General features: G+C 36.6%; 1 protein-coding gene across 3 annotated transcripts in view; it reads right to left on the reverse strand.

The window, feature by feature from the left end:
- HPSE2 (heparanase 2 (inactive)) overlaps window positions 1-27,243 on the reverse strand; it is a 696,190-nt gene that overhangs the window by 665,376 nt on the left and 3,571 nt on the right. The window lies entirely within an intron of this gene.

Genomic DNA, 27,243 nt, shown 5'->3' on the forward strand with positions numbered 1-27,243 from the left:
AATTTACCCCAAAGATACAGACGTAGTGAAGAGAAGGGCCACATGCACCCCAATGTTCATAGCAGCATTATCCACAATAGCTAAATCATGGAAGGAACCGAGATGCCGTTCAACAGACAACTGGATTAAGAAGCTGTGGTCCATATATATGATGGAATATTACTCAGCTATCAGAAAGAACGAGTTCTCAACATTTCCTGCAACATGAACGGCACTGGAGGAGATAATGCTAAGTGAAATAAGTCAAGCAGAGAGAGACAATTATCGTATGATTTCTCTCACCTCTGGAACATAAGAACTAGGAAGATGGGTAGGGGAAGAATGGGATAAAGAAAGTGGAGTAATCAGAAGGGGGAGTGAAGTATGGGAGACTATGGACTCTGAGAAACAAACTGAGGGCTTCAGAGGGGAGAGGGGTGGGGGAATGGGATAGACTGGTGATGTGTAATAAGGAGGGCACATATTGCATGGTGCACTGGGTGTTATACGCAACTAATGAAGCATCGAACTTAGCATCAGAAACCAGGGATGTACTGTATGGCAACTAACAAAATATAATAAAAAAACATTAAAAAAATGTAAAAAAAAAAAACCTGTATGTAAAAACACAGTAAACAGTGTCAGATAAGTAATAAATGAAGATAAAACAAAATACTTTTCTTATTTTTATTTACTCTAAGAGATAGCTGAATGATTCAAGCAAGTACAGGAATAATGAATTTTGTGTATGGCATATGTTAAATTTAAATTATATCAATGGCATGAGGAATGGAAGGGAGAAGTATGGTAGTTACACTGCATGAAACTGTATAATATTAATTAAAAGTAGATTCTGATCATTTATTTTTTGTTGTTTCAAGTTTTTCTTTAAATTCCAATTAGTTAACAGATAGTGTAACATTAGTTTCAGGAGTAGAATTTAGAGATTCATCACTTACATATAACACCTAGTGCTCATCACAGCAAGTGCCCTCCTTAATGGGTGATAGGTATTAAGGAGATTCTGATCATTTAAAATGTATTTTGAAAACCCTAGAACACAAAAGCACAAAATGTTTTTTAAATGATGAGTTGGACTTCATCAAAATTGAAAACTTTCTTTAATGCACAGCACACTGACTATCATAAGCACTCAATAAATGTTACCATTAATTTCTTAAGAGGTTGAGCATACACTTATGTGCAATCCAGCAATTCCATTCCCAGGCATTTATCTCAAAGAAATAAAAACATATGTCCATACAAGGATAGGAATTTTCAAAGCAGTTTTATTCATAATAGCCAAAAACTAGAAAGAACCCAATTTCCATCAGGTGGTAAACAGACAAGGAAATTGTAGTTTATTTGTTCAACGGAAACTACTTACCAATACAAAGAAACAAACTACTGATACATGCAAACCACTGATGAATCTCCCAAGTGTTACACTAGGTGAAAGAAGCCCAACTTAAAGGCTATCTATTGCATGGTTTCATTTATTTTTTTTTTAATTATTTTAGAGAGAGGCAGAGCATGCAAGCGAGTGGGGGAGGGGCAGAGGGGGAGGGACAGCAAGAATCCCAAGCAGGCTCCACACCAAGAGCGTTTCACAACCCTGAGATCATGACCTGAGCCAAAACCAAGAGTGGGACACTGAGCCACCAAGGCGTCCCTGCATGATTTCATTTAAATAAAAGTCTAAGAAGTGTAAAACTCTAGTGACAAAAAGCAGATCAGTAGTTCCTAGAAGAGTGGGGGGTTGACTATAAAGGAGCAAGAAGAAACTTGTTGAGAAATGTTCTACATCACTATATAGAAATGTACAGGACACTGTGGAAGTAGTTAAATGAGTACATTTGTCAAAACTCATCATCAAATTATACACTTAAAAATTGGAAAAAATTTACCTGAATAATGCAGATGAAAAAGGGGGGGCACTAGGGAGAAGGTGGAAGAAGAGGAAACTTTTTTACAAAATCATTTGCAAAGGCTGTCATTTGTTCTATCTACTCACAAGGTAATTCCTTACCTAAACTTAATTGAGAACTACTAACATACTTAAAATACCAGCAAATCGTACAATATATTGGAAAAGAGTATGATTATTACCTCCCTAGTGCTTTAGAACTTGAGATAAGAGAAGGCTTAACAAAGTCACTGCAATAAGAAAAAGATTGGGAGTAAAGGAAGGACTTGAAAGGCAGGATAAATCTGGGATAGAAAAAAAAAAAAGAGCCTTTGAACAAATGAAATAATTTGTTTAAATATTTCCAGAATATCAAAATAGAAAATTCATTTGTAGAGATGAGAAGCTATTCTTGGAAAAAGACCCTGAATTCCTTATGGACTCATATGGACTAGTCTGTGTTCACTGCTTCCCAATCCTGAGGAAAACTGGAAACTCAACACTTCGTCCTCTCTGCAAGAGTCCTGTTCTCCCACATGACTTTCCCCCCTTATAACACAATAAGAGACATTTAATTAACTTTTCTGCCACATGCAGCTGGCACCAAAGCAAACCAAGCTGTGGGGTGGCTGACCCAGAATTACTGATGAATGTTCAAAGTAAACATGTTTTCAGCCAATCTGGAATGGTATATTTCTAAGAGGACAGGGAGCTCTTAAGATTAATTAACTCATCTGGACAAACTGTCCATCCAATGGGAGTTTTTCAGTAATGAATATCAGACCACAGATCTTCATGCAGCTGAGCTTGTTTATCATTCAACAAGGCTACTTCTGCCGTGTCTCATGGATAGCTTCATGATTTTTATTTTCACTGGCTTCTGGCTTCTTATATTTATATAAACAGGCCAAGAAAGCAAAACACACATGAGAGCAAGTTTAAATGAAAGATTCCACATTTCCCCAAAAGGCAGAGACACCTACCTTTCTTTCTTCTTCTGCATGTCAGAGTAGACAACTGGGGAGAAAAGGACCCCATGACTGGGAGGAGAGAAGATGGCCTCATTAAAAAGCACGAACTCACTTAAGTGGTTTTGTCATTGTGTGGAAATTCTAATAACATGCTCTCTACTGAAAAGTCTGAAATCTCATTGCGTAGTGGGGGCTATACACAAAATGACATCAGACCCCATGAAGACTGCAGCTTAGCTCTTAAGTTAGGAAGTACCAAAATTAGTGTCCTGGGAACTTGACTGCACAGTACAACTCCATGTCAAGCACAGTTTTTCTCTATTATTTTGCTTGCCTGTTTGTTTGTATTTGCCTATGTAGAACATAATCCTCTGAATGAGCTCTGACTGTGGCTCTGAAGGGAACAGTGCATCTCATATTGATCCTTTTTGAGATAGGAGACCCCTGAAATATCCCTTACTGCTCTATCACACTGATGCAAAAAACAAACAAACAAACAAACAAAAAACTCAAACCTAGGGTTTCTCAAAGCATGTTCTGTAGAACACTGATCTCTTGAAATACATACTTCATCCATCTTTTGGAGATTTACACTGCATGTTAGTATATTAAAAGCTCCTAAAAATTAATTTATTTTAACCTAATGTTTCACAAACATATTTGACAAATTATATTTCGTAGACATTCAGGATCACTGGGACATCCTTTGCTAAAAACTTAAGGACCTGACCCATCACAAATAAAGTGTGGGTAATGTTGGCAAGAATTATTTCAAATGTCCTGATTTCTACAATTAGCATGTACACCAGTTATTACCTCCAAGTGTAGGCTAATTGTATTGTAAGAAAGAGCAAAAATACGACTTGTGTTTTTTTTTTAATTTTATTTATTTATTTGACAGAGAGACAGAACACAAACAGGGGGAGTGGCAGGCAGAGGGAGAGGCAGAACCAGGCTCCCTGCTGAGCAGGAAGCCCCATGTGGGGCTTAATCCAGGACCCTGGGATCATGACCTGAGACAAAGGTATATGCTTAAATGACTGAGCCACCCAGGCACCCCAAATTATTACTTGTTTACAGAAAAAAAAACAACTTATAAAGTTCTACTTTTAAGAAGAGAGACACAGAAATAATAAATTATTTGGTCAAGTCAACAGAGCCAGGAATAGAACCCAGTCTTCTGAATCTAATACTCTGTCTTCTATACTAGTGATCTCCAAAATGGGTAATGTTTACACCAGAGATGTGAGGAGAAAATAATGTAACATCTATATACCATTTTAATCTGTTATAATTTCTATTTTTATGGATATGCAGTATTACTATTATAATTAATGCAATAATATAAATATATAATTTATAAATAAATATATTCACAAACAAAATTTGCAGGTGTGCTCAAAAGTTTTTATTAACAGAAGTACACCGTCAAAAAGTTGGGAGTCCACTATTTCAATCTCTACACCCAGAGAATGGCATGCTGCTGTGACAGAGAGCAAGTGTCTTTCAAGTATAGTTCTCCTTTTAAAGACAAAAGGGGAAAAAGAAATTTTCACGGACAACCCCAAAATTAAAATAAATTATTTCATCATGTTATGTTAATATTTAATAACATAAAAATTAGCTTTGACTTATAGTTCTTAAGCAACTACCAAAAACAAATTTATAAATTAAATAGAAACAAACCAAAAAAACCATAAAATTTAAATTACCACCATCAATTTATGATGGATGGTGTTATGTTACTGAAATACCAAATCAACATTCATGACCTGATTATACCTAAGATTTATGGCACAAGATATGCCTCAGTTTCCTCATACAGAAAATACGGAAATAAAAATGCTTAGCTCACAGTTATGATAAGTTAATGAGCTAATACCTGAAAAATGTACAAAACCTGGTACATAATAAGCACCCCAAAATATTAACTATTATCATAATCAGTATTGTCATCCTTGTCACTGTCATCATCATCATCATCATCTTGAGTCTGGTATTTTTCCTGTGGATCATTCAATTCCCCCCATGACTTTTCCCTATTGGAACCATTTCTAAATTTTTGTTCCTAGAGCCCTCCCTGACATGATTTTGAGCTGTTCACATTATTTATGTTTTAAGTTTGCTCTTCCTCTCTCCCCATAAATCTAAGACAATTAAAGTAGTATGTCTTGACACCCAACACAATCCTAAACACTAATGAACACAGATAGTAAAATCCTATGGCAGAAGTATTCATTCAAATGAATTAGAATGTAGCCAGATCCACATATCTATTAGATTATCATTAAGATTAAGGGGGACATGTGCTGTGATGAACACTGGGTGTTTTATTCAACTAATGAATCACTGAACGCTACATCAAAAACTAATGATGTACTATATGGTGGCTAACTGAACACAATAATAAAAAAAAAAATAAAACATAACATTTTTAAATTCCTGAACACCTGAGAAGACACTGAGAGATACATACAATCCTCCAAAAGTCTTTGGATTCCAGTTAGAGAAATACTGTCCTATAGATATATGAGGAGAGATGAAAATTTATATTCTGGCTAAGGATGACTCTGTTTTTCATGTTTCCTTGCTAACACCAGATTTCGTACATCTCTTCAGGTTAAGAGTAACATTCTATTTCATATGCATTATGTGCATATCTGTCTTTCATACAAGAAGAGCTCCTTAAAAGCAAGCATGATATTATTCACCTGTGAATCACCAGCACCAGCAAACTGCTTTTCCTCCAACTCTTGGGAGAATGCCCTACTAACCTGAATAGGTTACAGTAGGAAGAGAACCAAACATGGAGTTCGAAGTACCAAGTTCAAGTGCCAGCTCTGACCCATTTAATAGCTGTGTGAACTTGAGAAAGCCAACTAATTTCTAAGTCTTATTTTTTCTTTTTTGAAAAAGAGTAAGAGTGTCCCCGACACGGTTGCCTGAAGATTAAATGACATCTATATGCCAAGTGCTTAGTAAACAATAATATACCAGATAAATATAATATAGAATTACTAATGTAAGACATGAATCTGCCGAAGGTGAAGTGGATAGAGAGGATGAATCCTTTTCATAAACTCAAAACTACCTGGGCATAACACTACTGAACTATACACTTCAAAGTGGTTAACATGGTAATATTTTCCCAAGGTCACAATAATTTTTACTTGCTAAAGAGATAGGTTCTTGGAGTAAGAAAAAATAATCAAAAACAATAACAAAGACCTGGTTTCAAATCTTACTAACCATACCATCTCACACAATTCAGTTTTTGAATCTCAAATGCCTCATCATTAAAAGGGGAGTAGTGATAACTTTCTCTCAGGGTTTGGTAAATACTTAAATAAAACAAATTATAACAAACATTTAGCACAGTGTCTGGCACAGAGTAAATGTTTAAAAAAATTAGTTTCCAGAGCATCTGGCTGGCTCGGTCAAAAGAGCATGGGACTCTTGATCATGAGTTCAAGCCCCACGTTGGGAGTTGAGATTACTCAAATAAATAAAACTTAAAAAGATAATCTTATAGGCATGCCTGAGTGGCTCAATTGGTTAAGCATCTGACTCTTGGTTTCAGCTCAGGTCATGATCTCAGGGTCATGAGATTGAGCCCCACACGCTGGGCTCCACGCTCAGCATGAAGTCTGCTTAGGATTCTTTCCCTCTTCCTCTCCCTCTCCTTCTGCCCCTCCCCACCTGCACACACGAGCACTCTGTCTCTCTAAAATAAATAAAATCTTTAAAAAAAAAGATAATCTTATTAAAAAATCAGTTTCCATAAGTTTGAAACCCTTACTTTCCTCATAATTAGTAAATCTACCCATTAATCAGGTATGAACTATGCACTGTGTGGTTCTTCACCATTTAAAAGCATGAGGTACGGAAGAAATAAAAGACATGGATTCCATTTTCATAGAGTTTACAATTAAGTTAGAATGCCAAAAATAGTCACAGAGAGCCCTTTAAAACCCTACTATATTCATATAATAAACTCTAGGGTTTTATACTATTGTTATGATAGAAATCTTTTTTATTGTGGTAAAACACAACATGAGATCAACCCTCTTAAAATTTTAAGTGTACAATACAGTATTGTTATAGCAGATGTCACACAATGTTGCACAGTAGATCTCTAGAACTTAATCGTCTTGCATAACTCAAACTTTATACCCACTGAACAGCAACTCCCTAAGTCCCCTTTCCCTTAGTCCCTGGCAACCACCATTCTACTCTGCCTCGATGTGTCTATTTTAGATACCTCATGTAAGTGGGATCATACAGTGTTTGTCATTCTGTTACTGGTTTATTTCACTCAGCATAATGTCCTCAAGATTCATACATGTTATCACATACAGCAGGATTTCTTTTTTTATCTTAGCTACTGTGAATGATGCTACAATGAACACAGGAGTGCAAGTATATTTGAGACCTGTTGTGGGTTTTTTTGATAAATACCCGGAAGTGGTAATGCTGGATCATATGCTATTTGTTTTTAATTTTTTTTAGGAACCTCCATATTGTTTTCCATAGTAGCTACAGCATTTTATATTCCCACCAACTGTGTGCAAGAGTTTCAATTTTTCTTCAATCTCACTAACACTTGTTATTTTTGTTTCTTTGATAAAAGCCATTCTAAAGGGTACGAGGGGATATCTCATTGTGGTTTTAATTTGCATTTCCCTGATTATTAGTAATGTCAAGAATCTTTTCAAATACCAATTATAGCCATCTGTATATCTTCTGGCCATTTGTATGTCTTCTGTAGAAAAATATCTATTCAATTCTTCTGCCCAGTTTTAGTCAGGTTATTTTGTTTGATTTTGGTTTTTTGTTTGTTTATGCTATTGAGTTGAAGTAGTTCCTTATACATTTTGGATATTAACCCCTTATCAGATATTTGGTTTACAAATATTTTCTCTCATTCCATAAGATGCCTCTTTACTCTGTTGTCTCCTTTGCTCCGCAGAAACTTGTAGTTTCTTGTAGTCCCTCTTGTCTTTTTTTGCTTTTGTTGCCTATGCTTTTGGTGTCATATCCAAGAAATCATTGTCAAGACCAATGTCACGAAGCATTCTCCCTATGTTTTCTTCTAGGAGTTTTACAGTTTCAGGTCTTATATTTAAGTCTCTAACCCATCTTGAGTTGATTTGTGCATGATGTAAGATAAAGAACCAATTTTATCCTTTTGCATATGGATATCCAGTGGATATCCTTTTTTCCCAGTTCCATTTATTAAAGAGACTGGTCTTTCCCCATTGTGTATTCTTGGCACCCCTACTGAAGATCAGTTTACTATATATGCTTGCATTTATTTCTGGGGTCTCTACTCAGTTCCACTAGTCTATGTGTCTGTCTTTCCGCCAGTACCATACTATTTTAATTACTGTAGCTTTGTGATATATATTTTATTTTAGTTCCAGTATAGTTAACATACGGTGTTATATTAGTTTCAGTTGTACAATATAGTGTGATTCAACAATTCCATACATTATCCGGTGCTCATCACAAGTTCATTCTATAAATAATTCCTTGCCCCTGTAATCAGATTTTTCTTTAGAAGTTACAAAAATATTGTACTATTCATTTTTAGCTTTGATACTTATGCTCCCCACATATCTGCTGGATATGTGCTTGGAAATATTTTACTAGATATGACAGAGCTTTGGGGTCAAAGTGATTTGAATTCCTGTCCTAGTTCTGCCACTTACTAGCTGTACAATCTTGAACAAGTTAAACATCTCAAAGCCTGAGTTTCTTCATGTGTGCCATAATAAAAATGTTACCTACACTTCATAAGATGGTTATAAAAATTAAGTAAAATAGTAGGTATCGTGGGGCGCCTGGGTGGCACAGCGGTTAAGCGTCTGCCTTCGGCTCAGGGCGTGATCCCGGCGTTATGGGATAGCCCCACATCAGGCTCTTCCGCTATGAGCCTGCTTCTTCCTCTCCCACTCCCCCTGCTTGTGTTCCCTCTCTCGCTGACTGTCTCTATCTCTGTCGAATAAAAAAAAAAATAGTAGGTATCGTGGACACATCTGACTCATATTAAGCGTTTAATAAAAGTCATTAGTAATAAACAGCCACAGAAGAAGGAGAAGGAGGAGGAGAAGTAGCAGAGTAACAGGAGAAGGAGAACTAGACCATCCACTCACGCACCTAGTCCCCATTTATAAGCAAAAACATGTAACTATAGCACAACAGGGCAGGTTTAACAGTACATATTAGCTACAGGAAAAAAATTTCCTCTATATGTTAACTAGATTCACACTTATCTGTCACATAGGTATTTTGCAAATATCTGAGTAGAGCTGAAATACAAAAGTGTTTTCTGCCCATGTACTACTACTTGGAAAACATTTTTTTAACCTGATCCTCAACTATCCAATTTGGCTTTATTTGTCTTTTGGGAGAGGAATCAGACTAAATAAATAAATAAATAGTGGAAGGGGGGATTACTTCCAGCTGAACTCAGAGCCAAAAACCTGCTCTGCACTCACTAATTTTTAAAAAATTAAGCTTGACTCATGCCGATGTTATTAATCCCTCAGTTTATAGCATTCTTTGATCCCAGTGAATCTCAAAAAAAAAAAAAAAGAAAAGAAAGAAAAACCCTCTCCCTTTCATGTTTGAACTGGAGCACAAATTAATTGCAAAGGATACTACCCATATCAAATCAATTACCATGTCCTGTCAATTTTTCCTTTGTAATAACTCCCTAACTATTTTTTTCTTTCCCACTGCTTGCTGCTTCATTAATGTAATCTGTTCTCATCTCACTCCTGGATATCTTCACTAACCTCTCGTTGGTGCCTCTGCTGCTAGGAATCTACCACTGTTTCTATTCTGTTCCGCAAGGAGCCAGGAGATAAATCTCCCTAAAATATCACACATAATTTTCCTAGTTACAATCCTTCCTTGATTCTCTGTTAAATAAAGGATAAAATCCAAACTCCTTAACTTAACTCTCAAGTTTACTATCAGATTGTCTTCCACAATCTGATCCCAAATGAAACCCTTTTACAACTGGTTCCCAAATGGCCTTTGTATATTGGAAATGGGACTGGCCCAATGGCACATGGTCATTATCTTTATCAATTTATCAATTCCCAAACATTAAGCAGTTTTTGAAACAAAAGATAAAGACTATCCCCCTTCATATCCAAATACTCCTAAGACTAAAAACCCTAGAAAAGGGATCAAAGGTAAATATATGCATAAAACAAAACCCATCCTATGTTTCTTCATTCCCAAAATAATTTTACTTCTCAGAGTATGTTCACAGTTATTTCCAGAGTCCTCCAACTTCCAATAAACCAACACTGTCAGAAGATGAGCATGACACTGGTCTCCATGGTGCTTAACTCATCAGCCTACCAGTGTCTTCAAGGTTTCACAATGCTCACTTCCACGCCCTCATCACAGCCCTCTCCTGTACTAGTACAGCAAATGAGATCACTGGGGGAGAAAGCTAGGGGCTGGAAGTAGTGGAGGAAATCAGCTGCCAGGCTGGGAAGAGAATCCAGGAATTCTACTCTCTCTTCATATCCAATTACTAAAAGTTGTCCATTTAGCTTTTGTCTGTTTTTAGTTTTACCCCCTATTTTTTTTTCCTTTTGAATAAACAAGCTAGCTCTAAGACAGCAAGACTCTCAAGATGTAAGAGCTCCTTCTTCACATGCAAGCTGCAGCTCCTCCAGACCTCTATTTTCTGCTGTGAATATTTTAATACATTAGACTTGTACATTCTCTGCAGACTCCAGGGCTCTCTTGGTTAATGCTGATTGCAAATGCAGATCCAGAAACAACCCCTGGAAAGACAACTACCCTCAAGTTACATGAATTAAAGACTTGTTTTCCATTTTAATGGATTCCAGACCACCACAACCTAACCAATTCATTATTCTTTCAACAAATATTATTGAGCACATACTATAGTCAGGCCCATTAAAATACAGTGATTTTTAAAACACCACCATCATTCAAAGGCAGAGATACAAGGGACAGAGATCTACTCTATGACCAAGTGTGGAGTAAGTCCTTTGGCATCATTATTTTATAGTAAGATCATTAGTCCCTCTCTGACTTTTAAATGTTGTTAAGAGTATGTTAAAACAAGAATTCCACACAAGTAAGTAAGCATTTTTGAACATTGACTACTTACTCATCACTGAACTAGATATTATGAGATTCTAAAATGGATTGGGAGCAGCCATATGTTGTTGTAAAAAACACAGATTTTAGAATCATCAGCTCTGATTCTGTCAAGTCCTAGGTGTAAACCTGGACAAGTGACTTAATCTCTCTGAACTTCAGTCTCCACATCTTTAAATGATGATTATATGGAAAATCTGCCTAGTAAGGTTGTTGTGAGGATTAAATGAGATATAATATAAAGTGCCTTGCAGAGGGCAGGTGCTCAAGAACTGTTTATTCTCCTCCTTTCAAAGAAATTAGGGCACTGACACCAATTAAGAGGTTACCATTTTAGTAGAAGGCCTTGAACAGTAAGACCAACAGTAAGACCAAAGGGAAAAGTGAGAAATATCAAAGACAAAAGAAGACAGTTGGCATAGCTCAAAAAGGCTTCATTCTACTCATGAACTAAAAGAAACATTCTTTTAGGAACAAACAAAATGTGATATACCCATACAGTGGGATATTATTCAGCAATACAAAAGATATGAAGTACTAACATAGCCACAATAAGGATAAACCTTGAAAACACTATGCTAAGTTAAAGAAATCAGTCCCAAAGAACTACATATTATATAATTCCATTCATATGAAATATCCAGAATAGGCAAGCCCATAAAGACAGAAGGTATATTAGTGGTTGCCTCGACTGGAGGAGGGGGGAATCTGGGGAAATAACTAAGCAGTACAAGGTTTCCTTTTGCAGTGATGAAACTGTTCTAAAATTGATTGTGGTGATGGTTGCAAAATCCTGTGAATATACTAAAAGCCAATGAACTATATACTTTAAATGGTATGTGAATCATATGGAATGCAAATTGTATCTCAATGAAAGTGTTTTCTTAAAAAGATTAAATGAAAATAAAGTAAAAAGATTAAATGAGACAATGCTTATGGTACCTTGGAAGAACTCAATAAATGTAGTATAGACTGATGATGTTACTGATACTGTTTCCAGAAAAAAAACATTTAATCTCAATTTTTTATGCATGTTATTAATGAGAATTCCTTGGAGCCTTAATCTGAAATCAGAAATAATAACAGTAAATTTGTCTGATGACACCTATGAAGTTGTCCCCAGGTACTTCATGTAAAGTTTACCGCTTCTTCCTTTGTAATTTGTCTATTCATCTTTTTACACATCATTATCTACTGTATATGTCATTTTTTCCCACTAACTGTAAGTTCTATCAGAGGAAGAACTATATCCCATTCATTTTTGTATCCTTTGGGAGAGCATATTGCAGTACTGCTACATAGTAGGTACTTTTAAATAAATGTTTATTGAATGAACATTTAACTGAAAATTCAAGGATTTCTTGTAATTTCTATCTAAACTCCCGTTTCAGCCTCCTTAAAGAAGATGAGAAAAAGGTTTTGAAAGCTGACCAACTTAGCAATTACACCCCATATTCCTACAAACAGAATAAAATGCCTCAACAACAAGCTGTCACAGACTTGGAGTTCCAAGGGCTCTCGAGAACAGGGAAATATTCTGAAACAGGTTAGTTTGCCCTGGGAAAACACTGAATAGTTCATAAAATCAGCCCATGATCTCTGCCATCATCACTAAAGCAAAATGGATGAGAAGCCCTTCCCAGCTCCTCATTCTGCTGCTGCCTTTCGGTGAACACTCTCCCCTTCTGTCTACTATAAGCACTAATATTAGTAACTAGCAGCAAAGCCTTGCTACTCCAAGTATGGTCCCCAAACTAGCAGCATGGGCAAGACCTAGGAGTTTGTTAGAAATGCAGGATCTCATTTTTAACTAGATCCCCAGGTGACCTGCATGCATGTTAGAATTCAGGCATTACTACGGTAGAGCTGGCTATGCCCAGGCTCTAGAGTCAGGCTGCCTAGATTTGAACTCCACAACAGACCAGCTAGGGCACCTTAGACAAATCACTTCACCCAGAGGTTCTCACCATGGTGTGCACTTTAGAACCACCTGAGGAGATTTTTAAAAATCACAATGCCTCAGTCCCACCCCAGTGATCGATTTAGTCTAGGACCCAATATTTTTTAAAGCTCCTCTAGCTAATTCCAATGTGCAGCCAGAATTGAGAGCACTGACAAACATCTCTAGGCTTCTATCAAATGGGACAGTTAAGAGTACCTGCCTCATGGGGTTGTAAGGGAAAAAAAACTGATCAACTTTGAAAAGCTTTTGGCCCAGTACTTAGAACGTGTAAGTACTTAATAACTGGTAGTTATTATTATCATACCTGGAAACCTGAAAAATGAATTGTCCTGGAGAAGGGATAAAAAAGAACAGGCTCAAATGTTCTAGTCTGGCCCCACCCTACAGGCAGGTACCTGCCAAACCTCATGAGACACCAAAGAAAGGACACAATCAAAGAATGTATTATCCCCAGGATGAGTTTTTCCTAGCAGCAGACTGTTGATTGAAGCTTCAAGGAAACTACAGTGTCAGGTAACGGATAAGCCATCTCTACAAGGTGTCAGAAAAGGCCACTACCTTCACTTGGAATGCATCGTTGGAGGGTGGGGAGCACTATTTCAGCAGTTCTGTAACACAGGAAATCCCCCTTACCACACCTTCCTGATTTACACTGATTCTTGATACACACCACATGTGTCCTCAACTCTCTTTTCCCCTCCCCCCAAGTTTTCAATCATTCTGTTCCATATTTAGGTGATGAAAACTTAAAACCTGTGGTTATAACTTCTACGAGAAATTTCATTTTGAAAGCTTGCTAAATTTCAACTTTATTGCCATGAGGAAAACAGAAGAAACAAAAGACTTCAGTCATCTACTAACACAAAAACCCCTGGTGAAGACATTTAATAAGTGTAAGTTTTCTGCTGCAGGTTGTTGAAAATCCTGACCTTTAGACTGGGGTGCCATTCATTTGCTTCTACAAATGGTCTATGAAACAATAGCATTTATTTGTGTAATGGTTTTAGGTTACGTGTTTAGTTTCACCTATGGATTTTAACTTGGCTAAGCCTGGCCTGTAGTTCTTTTTGAATCTATATCTCACTGGATTTAACTTGAGACTACTCTTCCAAAGGGATTCATAATGGCCAGGCAAATAATTCACAATCTGGCTTTTCCAACAACTGCAAGGAAATAAACACCCAGATGAAAACAGCATACCTATTAAGGCACTGAGAGATATGTAAAGATTTATCTCAATGGTGATTACAAAGATTTTTTTTTAAATTGTGCATAGTTCAAAGGCTATTATCACCAAAAAGCTCATGTTGTATTTGTAGCTCCTTTGCCTACTCACTATGGGCCTCCTCAAGGTAAATGAAACAGACTCTTCCTGCCTTTCATTGAATGCACTGCAATAGCTAATGAATGTCTACCTTTAAAAGGCTTTTAAATTCTTTGTTGCAAGTTTCCTTGGATATATTGTAATCCCACAGAGTGCTCTCAAAGTCCCCTGGTCCCATTCTCTGGGCTAGTTCTAACCTTACCCTGGGTTTAGATCTGGTCTCAAGGGAGTCTATGATTCAGGTGCTGTATTTCCAAGAATGACATTCTGTGGACTGTCCAGAAGTTTGTCAATGAAGAACAGTTCAAAAAAATACAAGAATCCAGGACTAAACTGGACCCCAGCACACCTTCAAGCAAACACATCCCCTCACAAAGCCACAGACCCATTCTAGCCTCCCAGAGAATTTGCTGCAGAGTGGCCCAACCATGGCAGAATACAAGTGCCCACATGACTCACTGTAGTGGAGAGAAGGGACTATCATTAGCTGTGATACCTTATTTAAGAGTGTCAGGCTTGAAAGGAGAAGTGCTAAATTCTAATACCAGCTCTGCCACTTAAAAGCCATGTTACTTTGAACGATTTCCCTGAATCTGTTTTTTTATTTATAAAATGGCAATGATGAAATTTAAAATAAACTTACTCTACACAGTCTCTGTAAGGATCAGGGATATTTTTATAATTTTTAAAGAGCATAACACATGTAAAAATATAATGATTTTTCTCCTGCAAACGACTGATTAGGGAGCTCTTCAAAAATGGCTACCTGTTTCCAACAAAACATTATGCCAGGTCTTCATAAATCACACTTTTTTGGCTGACTAATATTCAAATTCAAAGAGTAGCTTTAATGAGATGAGTGACATTCAAAAAAATCAAGAAATCCTCAGCTAGGGTTTCTCTTAAATCACATAGTGATATAATATTTGAACAAAAACTCAAAATATTTTGAGTGTCACTTTCCATCTGTATCCAAAACTTCACAAAGTACTTATTTCACTAAAGGAAACCATACTTTGATGCACGGAATTAGTTTTGCTGTCACTTTTTTCTTGACATTTACTCAAAGAATGTATTATAGCTAAAGGATTAAAATGGATAAGGGTGTTTAAAAAGACATTAGGGGAAAATAAATAATTTAGATCAAGTTCCAATATGGAGAAAGAAGTATGATACTACAGCACTGCTTCGTTAAAAACTACGGACAAACAGCAAACAGAAGTTCTTGGAAAAAAGTACCAATGAAAGAATTAAAGAGAATGCTTAAATTACAGCTCATCCATATATGGATTATTTACTCACTAAAAAACAGACCATAGTTACTGACTAAACAATTATCTAGATAAGCAAGTGGTACAGTATGACCTCAATTATATATTTAAAAGTTTATATACATCTGTATACATAGAAAAAGGTCTGGGAAGTTACATACCAGAGTGATTATTAAGAGTGATTATACCTATAGAGCGGGATTGGGGGTCATTTGATATACGTATTATTGAATTTACACTAGTGAGCCTGAATTATATTGGTAATTAATAAAAGAAATAAAAGCATAAGTCTTTAAAAATAAAAATATGAATAAAGAAGTTAAGCATTCACCAGAAATATCCTATATATATTTTTTAAAGCAGAAACAATGAATGGAAGAAAGCTTATTCCCTTTAGTATATAAAGCTACCAAATAAATGGCAAATAATTAATTAGTCAACAAGTATTTGCTGAAGAGCTACTATGCAAAAGACACTCTACTAGATGTTATAGAAACTACAGAAATGATATAATCACTACTCTCACAGGGACCTATAATCTAAGGGAAGATCCAAGTCTATATGAACACATAAAAAAGATACATGAGAAGATAAGGCAGAAAATGAAAATAGCAAAGGAGTGATTTTTAGATAATAAATGCCTCAGGAATTCAGGCTTAATGAGTGTTTCATGAGGGAATTAGTTAATTAAATCACTTTGACTTGAGATAGTGAAGAATTCATAGAGGAGGACAAATGTGATCAGGGCTCTGCAAGGTAGAAGAATTCAGAAATGGGTAGAAGGTGGGCAAACAGATGATGGAGTGAGGATCCAAGGGTTAGAAATGATGGCAGAGAGAGGAGAAGCTGACTCTCAAGGGCCTTGGAAAGCTGGAGGAGAGTGAGAACTTGAATGAGCAGACAAGAGAGGTCTCTGAAGGTTTCTAGCTGGGCAGACAATGGAGCTTCAGAAAGATTAATCAGGCAGCAGGACAGAGAGAGGACAGAGACATGGAACCCAGGTCCCTCAGAGAGAGGTAACAGAATGAGGAGATAAGTGACCAAACCAGATGGAAACAGCCACAAAGGAAATAATAATACTTTTCATGTAGCCCCATTCTCAAACTTCCAAATCAGACTCAAGTTAATATAAACCCCTAGTGGAAAGGCCTTTGAAGCTGTCTCAGTAAGAAGAATGAGGAACATAGTGCTGTTATGCTACAGGGACAGAGACAATGACCAACTTCAGAGTAAGAATGTCCTGGATCCAACCATAGCTCTGCCACTTAACAACAGAGTTTCTTAAATCACCCCTGAGACTTTGTGCAGAATATATAAACCTCTTTGTTCCTTGGTTTCTTCATTTTCAGTGGCTATAAAAGTGTTCTCCACTTGAATTTAAAATCTCAATTTAAAGCGAAAGACAGGGAGGGAGGTTAGAAAGGAAGGGTTCTCTTGAAACCTCACCCTTACCAGTTATCTGTACCCTTCACAGGGTTTCACTGGACTTGGAACTTAAAGCAGAGTATGGTTCTGTTTATGAATATAAAATAAGGTAATTCTAAAATTGCCCAACAATTTTTTTATAACTTTAACTTTTTGAAATATAATTTTCTTTTTATCCTGCCATTTCCTTTATATCAATAATACTCTTGATTCATTTCTATTATTCTCTTCAATGTATCTACTTCCAAATATACCTCCTTCCCAGAGAAAGTAGTAAGTTCTATTCCACATTAGATCAGTTGTTGTTCTATTCTTTCAATGTGTCATAAAATGTGACAACCACCTCTTTCAATTGTTCATGTGCCTCCCTGTGATTATTCTTTTGTTGCTTTACCTAACAACTATTTTGTGTCCTAACCCACAGGACTTCCATTATCCTCATGGGAAGGCCTATGGCACACATACTTTTAATGTTCCACAAGGCTTAGTTTAATATAGGGCTTCTGAGTGCCAGAAAGATGAATGGATGAATAAATAAAATAATGAATGTATCAAAAATGGGATCCCTCTCCTACCTAAGCATGGTAAAGAGAAAACAGGACTGGGTTCTAATCCTGGTTCTATCAACTGCTTATCTTTATGACCTTGAGCAAGTCACATGTCTTTTCTGAGTCTCAGGTTCTTCATACACACACACAATGTTTCTCCTCAGATTGATTTAAGAATTAAATGAGATAACATATGGAAAGTAGTAAGAGGTCAACAAACAATAGCTATTATTAGCATTATTATTATATACTCTTAAGGCCAGATCCTGACTACTCCAGCTTTCACTTAATCTCCTTCTCTCAACTCATATAGCCCTTACAGCTTGTTCTACATGGTTTAACATTTGATTATATCCTATCTTGTTCTTGTTATTATTTTTTGCATGTCTTATCTGTCTGAAAAGATATTTAAGTCTGCAGGTTTAATAACTGATGTCATTAAGTCTCTGCTCTACAACTCATTAGCTGGGTGGTCTTAGGCAAGTTACTTAACCACTCTGTGCCCTTGGTTTCCCCGTTTGTCAAGTGGAGAAAACAGTACTTTTCTCATGGGGTTGATAAGAGAATTAAATGTATTAGTGCATGTAATTTGCATAAAATACCATTTGGCACATAAAAAGCACTCACTAATATTAAGTATTATTTTTATTAGTATTAGTATTAGTATTAAGCTACCAAAAAACACCCATTCTTATTTCAGAAATAATGCTCCAAATCTGGACAATTTACCCTTTCCCAGCTTTCCAATCTCACCTTCCATCCTTCAAGGCTTTTTTGCCTTTCCAGAGCAAGTGAAAAGGTACTGGTTTAACCCCCAACAATACAACATCCTCAACACAAACATATAGCTACAGATATATACCCCATTTTTTCTATATGCCGCTTATATTTTTCACTCTTTATTCTTTGCCATTCAAAAAGCAAAACACATGCATTAAGGTTTCTAAATAACATAAATATTTTGCTTTATTTAAAGTGTCTGTTCCATACAGTGTGATGATAGTTTTCTCTGTATGGATTTGTATGTGTATCAATGCCAGTGTGTTTTGACTGTAAATTCCTAGAGACAAAAATGATGTCAACTTAAGTCAATCAAACATAAATTCTGAGGTACTTGGACTAAATTAGATCAAGTATTCAGAAAAGAATCTCAGAAAAATTCAGAGAATGAGGAGGGATGGATGGGGATTGGCTTAGCAGAAGGTTTGGTAGGAGAGGAGACAGACAGAGCTTTGAAGGACAAGTAAAATTTTGAATTCGAGAGGGAGGATGAGTATTCAAGTGGATGATATAAGCAAAGTGGAGGGACTAAGCAAAAATTAATCTGACTAAAGTAGAAAGATAATACTGGAGACCACTGTGAAATTCTACAAATATGAAGACCAGAGCACTTTGCGACTGCAGTTCATGCTTTATTCCCCTTGGTAGCCCCAATGTCTAACACTAAGTTTGGCATATAGTTAATAATCAAAAGTTTATTAAGTTAGGCAAAATTACAGTTTTTCACTATAGTAAAGTGAAGAAACCTGACAGAACTGAACTTCACTCAAGCAAATCATGAAACCAAAGGACAGCAGAGTTCAACAGGTATCTACATCTTGTACAACACAAACCATTAATCTAGAAATAAGTATTTACTCTGACAAAACACCACCCACAGACAAGTGCAAGAAATAAAACACACCAAATTCTCTCATGCTTATATATTCTCTCTTCTACACACACCCCCCTACCTCAGTGTTCCCAATCCACTGTCTCATAGACGGAGACATCTGAAAACTTGATTAAGGCACTAAGAAGCCCCAAAGTTAAGATTCTTTTTTTTTTTTTAAAGATTTTATTTATTTATTTGACAGAGATAGAGACAGCCAGCGAGAGAGGGAACACAAGCAGGGGGAGTGGGAGAGGAAGAAGCAGGCTCATAGCGGAGGAGCCTGATGTGGGGGCTCGATCCCATAACGCCGGGATCACGCCCTGAGCCGAAGGCAGACGCTTAACCGCTGTGCCACCCAGGCACCCCCAAAGTTAAGATTCTTAACATCTAATCCATTTTGATGAAGGACTCTCAGAAAAGGCTCCTGACTCTAGGAGCCCAGACCATGTGACTGGGGGCATGATCAGGCCCAGGGAATCATGAAAGAAATTTCTTTTCTTCTATGAGGTACCCATCCCACCAGGAGGGCTTGGTAGAACAGGAGAGAGAATTTAAACTCATTTGGCAAGAAAAATATTGATATTTGGTATTGGCAACAGTAGAACAATTGCATTGTACAGGAATACACAACTGTCTGTGGGTAACCTTTGGCCCCAATGACCAGGTGATAAATTATACAAATGTGGCTGTGATTGTAAGGTTTATTTGCTGAATTTTCTGATTCATTGAAATTAAGCCACCTCTACTCAAAACAAATCCCAGAGTTTCCTGATCTCTACCACTTCCAGCACTCTACAGGTGGCCACCATGACTAAATGACAGAACAACTATATCTTTGTGAGATACCATATTCAAATTCAAAAGGTACAGTGAGCTGCAGCTAACATCAGGACTTGGGTACCAAATTTTAAACATTTCAGAAAATTCATTCTTTTGTTTCCGAAAGGCAGAATAAGACATTTATAAAACTTCAGGTGATTTCTGACACACTTTAATAAAATATTCAATTAAATCAAATCCTACTAAAGTTGCTGGCAGACAAATCATGAAATGCCAAATGATGAAGTTGAAAGTTCTTCCTCGGCCTAAAAATCTCCAGAAACTGCTTTTGGCTGATGCTGCTAAAGTGACAAGAAGTCAGTAGTATGAAATTTGACATTAATACCTCATTCATCTTCTCAGCCCATTTCATCTTCTCAGCCTCAGTGTCAAACAGGAATTAAATGCCTGCTCAGTGAATAAAGTCATGAGTGAATGAATATTATAAAATACTAGTCTGTTTTTATTCTGTATGAATGGTAAAACTTATCAAGCAAGTTCTAAAACCTTTTCTTTCTTTTATATATCTTATAATGTAAGAACCAAATTAATTACTAAATTTTAAATTATCTGTCTTTCAATCATGCTTCATAACTCAAACCTCAACAAAGTACTTTAGCTACAGTATGTGAACACGTGCAGTAATTTTGAAAAGAAGAATGGGAGAGCGCAAGGGGCATTGCCCATGTTGAAAACATGTCCTCCCCTTCTCCAATGGAATAAGAGAACTTACAACAGCCTCCAGTTTCCTATAGGAACAATACCATTTACTATGGCTAAAATTCAAGATTCTCATAATGTAATCCGGATTTACCCAATCAACCTTTTCCCTCAAACATATACTTTCTTCTTCTTCAATTACATATTTTGGAACTAACAAAAATATATTAGAACTTCTTAAAACTCAATTTAGACATAATTTTAGCATTATGAGCTTTTCTTAGAATCATTTCTAACAGGGCTCCTGGGTGGCTCAGTCAGTTGATCATCCGACTCTTGATTTCTACTCAGGTCTTGATCTCAATGTCATGAGATTTTGCACAAGGAGTCTGCTTGGGATTCTCTCTCCCTCTCCCTCTGCCCCTCCTCCTGCTTGAGTTCTGTCTCTCTCTCTAAACAATCATTTCTAACATGTACTTTATTTTTTATATATTTTTTAATTACAAACATTTCTGAATTAACAAAAAAATTTGCAAATAGGCCTCTAAAAAATATAACATAGCTCTGGCAACATGAACTAATCTTAACATGTGCCTTCTATGCAACCAGGATGGTCTCCTTTCTACCCAAACACATATTTAGGCTTTGCCCTCATGCTCTTTCCCTTGAGTTAAATGTCCTCTCTTCTTGTCACTACCTCTCCAAAGTCTAACTCTTTCACAAGGCCCAACCTAACTCCTACCTAAGTCTGGCCCATAATAATCTCTACTTTTCCTGTTACACCTGGCAAACTGTGTTTCACTTAGCACTTCTTTCTATATTGTCTCTGAGTTACTCTTAAGTTTTATCAGTATAAATATTATCTCACTAATTAAGCTACTAGTTCACGGACAGCAGGGACAGTGTCTTTTGAAGGGTACAGGTCAGTTAGTCCGTAGAATGTCTTTCAGTTTGGTTTGGCTAATGTTTTCTCATATTACAGAGAGTTAGGGATTCTTCCAAAGAATATCAAAAAGGTGATGTGCCTTCCCATCACATCATATCAGGGAATACATGATTATCCAAATGATTTATCTGCTTATGTTAAGCTTGATCACTTTGTGAAATAGTCTGTTTCTCCACTATAAAGTTAGTATTTTCCCCTTTACAGACTCTCTTCTTTAGAAACAAATCATTAAATCCAGCCTACACTTAAAAGGACAAAAGTCAAGTTCCACCTCCTAGAGAGAGAAGTATCAAAGAATTTATGGACATAAGCCAAAACCACCTCAACAATTCATTAATAAATATTATGGGAAAGATACTTTAAGGCTATGCAAATATCCAGTTTTACATTAGGGTCTCACCTATTTTTTTTTTAAGATTTATTTATTTATTTCAGAAAGAGATAGAGAATGCAAGCAGGGGGAAGGAGAAAGAGAGAGAATCCTCAAGCCGACTCTCCTGTGAGCACTGAGTCACATATGGGCCTCGATCCCAAGACCCTGAGGTCATGACCTGAGCTGAAACCAAGAGCAGGATGCCCAACCAAATGAGCCACCCAACCACCCCTCACCTATTTATTTTAACACTGATTAGGAGATCTTGCCTAAGGCAATTATTACTGTTGTGTTCTAATGGCAATTTGGGACACTGTCATTTATTTATTTGATATTCTGCCATTCTTTGTCTAGCATGAAACTAAACAGAGTAGGTAATCAATAAATACTTGTAAATGTAACTGAATTTCAAGAAACCTTTATAAAACCTTTATTTTAAATAAAATGAGATAATAAAAGGTGGGTAAGTTCAAGGCAAATATGTTTTTTGGTACTTGTGCTGTTGTCATGTCTTACGTCTTGATTGATAGCATGGAAATAGAAAAAAAAAATTAACTACCTCACCTCTACTAAAACTGGAAAAACTTCCTGGAGAAAGGTGAACAAAAATAATAGTTGTAGAGTGCCTTAGAGTTTATAAAGTGCACTCACATTCATCATTTAGAATTTCAGAAGCTCTCTGAAGAGAAAATCTTCAAGACAAGGGAGATAAAAAAAAAAAACTGTTGAGGGGCGCCTGGGTGGCAGCGGTTAAGCGTCTGCCTTCGGCTCAGGGCGTGATCCCAGCGTTATGGGATCGAGCCCCACATCAGGCTCTTCCGCTGTGAGCCTGCTTCTTCCTCTCCCACTCCCCTGCTTTGTTCCCTCTCTCACTGGCTGTCTCTATCTCTGTCGAATGAATAAATACATAAAAAATTTTAAAAAAAACTGTTGAAGTTTGTGAAAAAGCACTATTAAATTGGGAATTAGAAAATTAGGCATAGAAACTAAATAAGGCTAACAAGGAAAAGCAAAAGTAAAGGCAAAGAAGAAACAAATACAATATAAAATTAGTAATGGGTCTAGTGCAAGGCTTTAAACCAGGTGATAAATTTGATTTAAATGCATAGCGTGAAACCAAGATGACTTAGACTACATAAGATAAAGAGTACACAGTTAAAATATTGAAAATGTCATTAAAATAAGCATTAAGAATGAACTTATAATACTATGCACTTAAGGTGAAAAATGAATAGAATCTTCATATACAAATTCACTCATTTCTTCTTTAGTCATCTCCATTTTCCCAGAGCTTTAACAGTGTTCTTAAGCCAATATAGATCCAAAAATATTTGCTGAACCTCTATTAATGCTAGACATTTTACAATATATACTAATTAGATATGGTCCCTTCCTATGAAAAATTTACTTTCTATAAAGGTAAAACATTTAATGGAAAGGAAAACTTTTCATATACATGTTAAAAGTTAAAAGCAAAATAAGGCAGACAGAGCCAAAAAAAACAAAAACAAAAACAAAAAACCCAACATAAAGAGTAAAAGCTACAACAGTCCAGAGAAAGAAGAGATCACTGCGCAATGATATGCTTGGGAAAGGCCTTAAGAAAATAAGGGGAATTTGCCATGGACCTTCAGGAATTGGGTAGCGGGTAAGATTTGAACAGAGCCAAGAGAAAGGCATTCAGAGCAGAGATAATGTGGCTGAACAAAGGTATGGGGTTGAGATAATGAAGATGCTTTACGGAGAGTGAAAATCAAGTAGGACTATAATAAAAAGTATATAAAAACACAGGATACAAAATTGTAAGCCGAGGCTGAAATGTGAAAGGCTTTGAATGCCAAGTTGAGGAACTTCAACATTTTCTGGGCAAAAGAATAATATAATGAATATGATATTTTAGAAATATCAAGCTGGCTTTTGACATGCATAATAAATAGTGTACAAAAGGTAAGGCAAATGGTAAGATTCCAAGGTATGAAGAACAATCCTATTTTTATACCTTCCATCATCATCATGTTTGTATGAAATTCAAGCTGCCTAAGCATAGAGTTGAATAGGTAACTATATTAAGAGTAACCAGAGACTCTCCCAAAGTAATACATAAACAGTGGTTTTAGAAAGTTAAGAGAAAATGCAATTGCGCTAAAGCTTAAAAAGTATGTGGAAAATAGAAGCTACATGCCTTGTTAATTGCACTATTCATTCAGGGGGAAACAACAAATCATATCAAAATAACAATAAGAATTAACTGTAAAAGTGTATTTTACCTAAACTAGAATTACTGGTTCATTTCATTGTTAGCATATACAAAAGTAAAGATCAGTCTCTTCTCTCATTACCACAAAAAAAGTAAGCCATCCTATGTTCTCCACCTCCATTCCTTAAAGACAATTCTCCCTACATTCCCTTAATCCTGTCAAACAATTTTCTAATTCTATCTCCTTTCTTCTGTATAAACTTGTCTCATTAAATCTTATTCACTCTTAATCCCACTTCAAAATATTAAATGTTACAAATTTTCTGAAATTGCTCTTAATAAATGTAAGATCCTTAGCCTTTACATAGTGCTTTGTAACTGACAAAATATTTTACACATATTACTTTTTAAAAGCCTCACAGAAGCAATGCACAGCAGGTATTATCACCAACCATATGCTATAGAGAAGCAGCAAGCCCAGGGCCACACAATCCTCAGTGATAGAGCAAGGCCTGCAATACAGGCCTTCTAAGTCCAAATTCCATATTCCCTTCACTATAGCATTCAATTTCATAATGTGCCAATAGGTGTATCTTATTACTCAAAATGTATGTTATTACTCTATATTATGTTTAAGTCAATACATCTTGTTTTTAATAAGGTGCTTATGCCCAAGTGCCTATTACAGGGCCATTTACTAATTAGACCTAATTATGTTTAAAGATGTTCATCATGATGATGATAATTATCACTGGATGAAAAGTGACAACTGAAGTATAATGTCTGCAAAATTGCTAAGACTACCAAAAATATTTTTGCCTTAAATTCTGTAATGCAACAACAAAGACAATATGGGTGATTTAAGGATAAGTGAGCATCAAAGGGCAGAAATAGGGCATTCCTACTCTCTTTAACTCTGCTAAGGCCTCAAATACTGATATAGTTCAGAGCATCTTATTACCAGGGAGACATAAATCAAAAGGAGATCAGCTAGGAGCAATAAAACAGATTAGTGTCTGGAAATACAGACTTTAAAGAAAGTTTTAAAAGAATTAAATCCAGGTAGTCTAGATTAAAAATACATCTATGAGGAAATCTTTTTTTGAAGCTGCCACTCATACCAAAGACAGAAATTATTTTGAAGACAGATGTCTAAAAAAATGCAAAAAAGGAAATAATCATAAATGTTTGGAGAATATTTATAAAAGGAAAATTCAGGATAAATATCCTGGCAAAAACCTATGGGACAGAAGAACTCTCTCCCCCAAGTGTGGTAAAAACTACATTCCTAGAGATATTTAATACCAGTTTGGACAAAACAAGAAAGGATTCCATATGGAATGATCCTGTACTGACCCCTGAAGTGGTGGGAGGATTGAAGACGACCTCTTAGATCTTTTCCATTTCTGATTTTTTTTAATTCTATGAAGTTTTATGGGGCAAAGCCTTCTGCCAATTTCCCTTCTCCCCATGATGCCCACTTTCTCTTTTCACAAAGGGAAACAAATTGTATCTTCATTTTAAGCGGATCTCATGTTCTCAATGAATTAGTAATATAATCCTACGTTCAAGTTTGGGAGAAAAAGACTAAATCCCGTAATTTATAATGGTCCTTTCCCCCCCTTTCCCCCAGTGGTTCTTGGGGCCCTTATATGTTTTTTCACAAGCCAAAGAAGTAGTAGTTGACATGAATTCGAAGAAAAGCCGTTTCATCAGGAAAACCATTAATATTCTCCCTTCTCATGTCTGATCACAGAGCTGACAGTGACCCTAGGAGCTATAAGGCCCTGGGTCAAATTACCATCAGAGCTGCTGTTCAGGATTATCTTTTACCTTTCAGCATTTTATGCTGAGTGACAGCAAGATCTATTGCAATCCACATTTTTATGGCAATGACATTTACCTTTGAAAAGATGTAGCTTTACACCCCTATACACTTTGGCAAATGTTGTAAGAGTAAGTCCTGTTCATGCTTTAAACTCAAGAAGCCTCAGCCTTGCTCTTTCTCCACTCTGGCACTTACAATAAAAAATTTCCCCCAGCCACTCTTGAGATAGATCCCAGTATCTCTCCAGAATCCCCATTCAGTGAAACTCCAGAATGTGCATACAATGGCATTTCCTCCTTTTGCTGATTTACAAGGACAAGATATAACAAAATCCAGGGAGCTCTAAGAACCTGTCCTTGAGCTCTTTAAAAATAAAACCAAGGCTCACTTATGAAAAGGGACAGCAGGGCAGAGATAACCCTCCAAGAACGGACACCAGTGCCTCTTTCATACAATCTAAACAGCCTCAGTAGCTGAGTACCCACCAATTCCCATCTTGACTACTTGAAATATGCCCCCTACCCACAAAGAAAATTCATATATATTAACACTACACCCTCTAAACAAAACTTTTAAACACCATTTTCATTTTTTTCCTAGTAAAAATGAGACTATTCAAACCTAAAAAGACTGACCTCTCACACTTGAATATGATTTGGAGTTTTCAAAGACCTTCCAACACTTAACTCACTTGATCCTGGCAAGAAAGAAGGCTGGCATTCATAATCCCATTTTAAAACAGGAAGAAAAAAAAAACAGACTCTAAGATTAGGCAGTCTGAAGGAGATCCCACCGCGAAGATATTCAAACCTTACCCAACAAAAAGGTCCAATCTAAAAGGGATTATCCAGAAAACTTTATAGAGTGGGATTCAAAAGAGGCTGTATCACCTATATCCTCATCTCAGGAAAGCAAGAAATACGAAAAACAGAAAGGCATTTTCTAGAATTTTAGGAATGAAACGTGACCCTGACTCATTAGTAGCCTGTGAACCTGTCTGAATTTTGTCAGAAACCCACTACGTCTTCTCTCCCACAGGACTGGCCTGCCAGTTGTTCTGGCGACCAGTTCTCGGCCTCCGGAGCTCACGCCCAGCGGAAGTCCGGCAGCCGGGCCCAGGACAACCTGGTGACCCCCTCCGCGTAATCACGTCAGGGGTCCCACACTCCGGTGTCCCCTAACCCTCCGCTACCAACTTCTCAGAGGAGCTTCTACCAGGCTCTCC

Source organism: Ailuropoda melanoleuca, chromosome 6 (genome assembly GCF_002007445.2).
Source record: "Ailuropoda melanoleuca isolate Jingjing chromosome 6, ASM200744v2, whole genome shotgun sequence".
NCBI classification, from domain to species: Eukaryota; Metazoa; Chordata; class Mammalia; order Carnivora; family Ursidae; genus Ailuropoda; species Ailuropoda melanoleuca.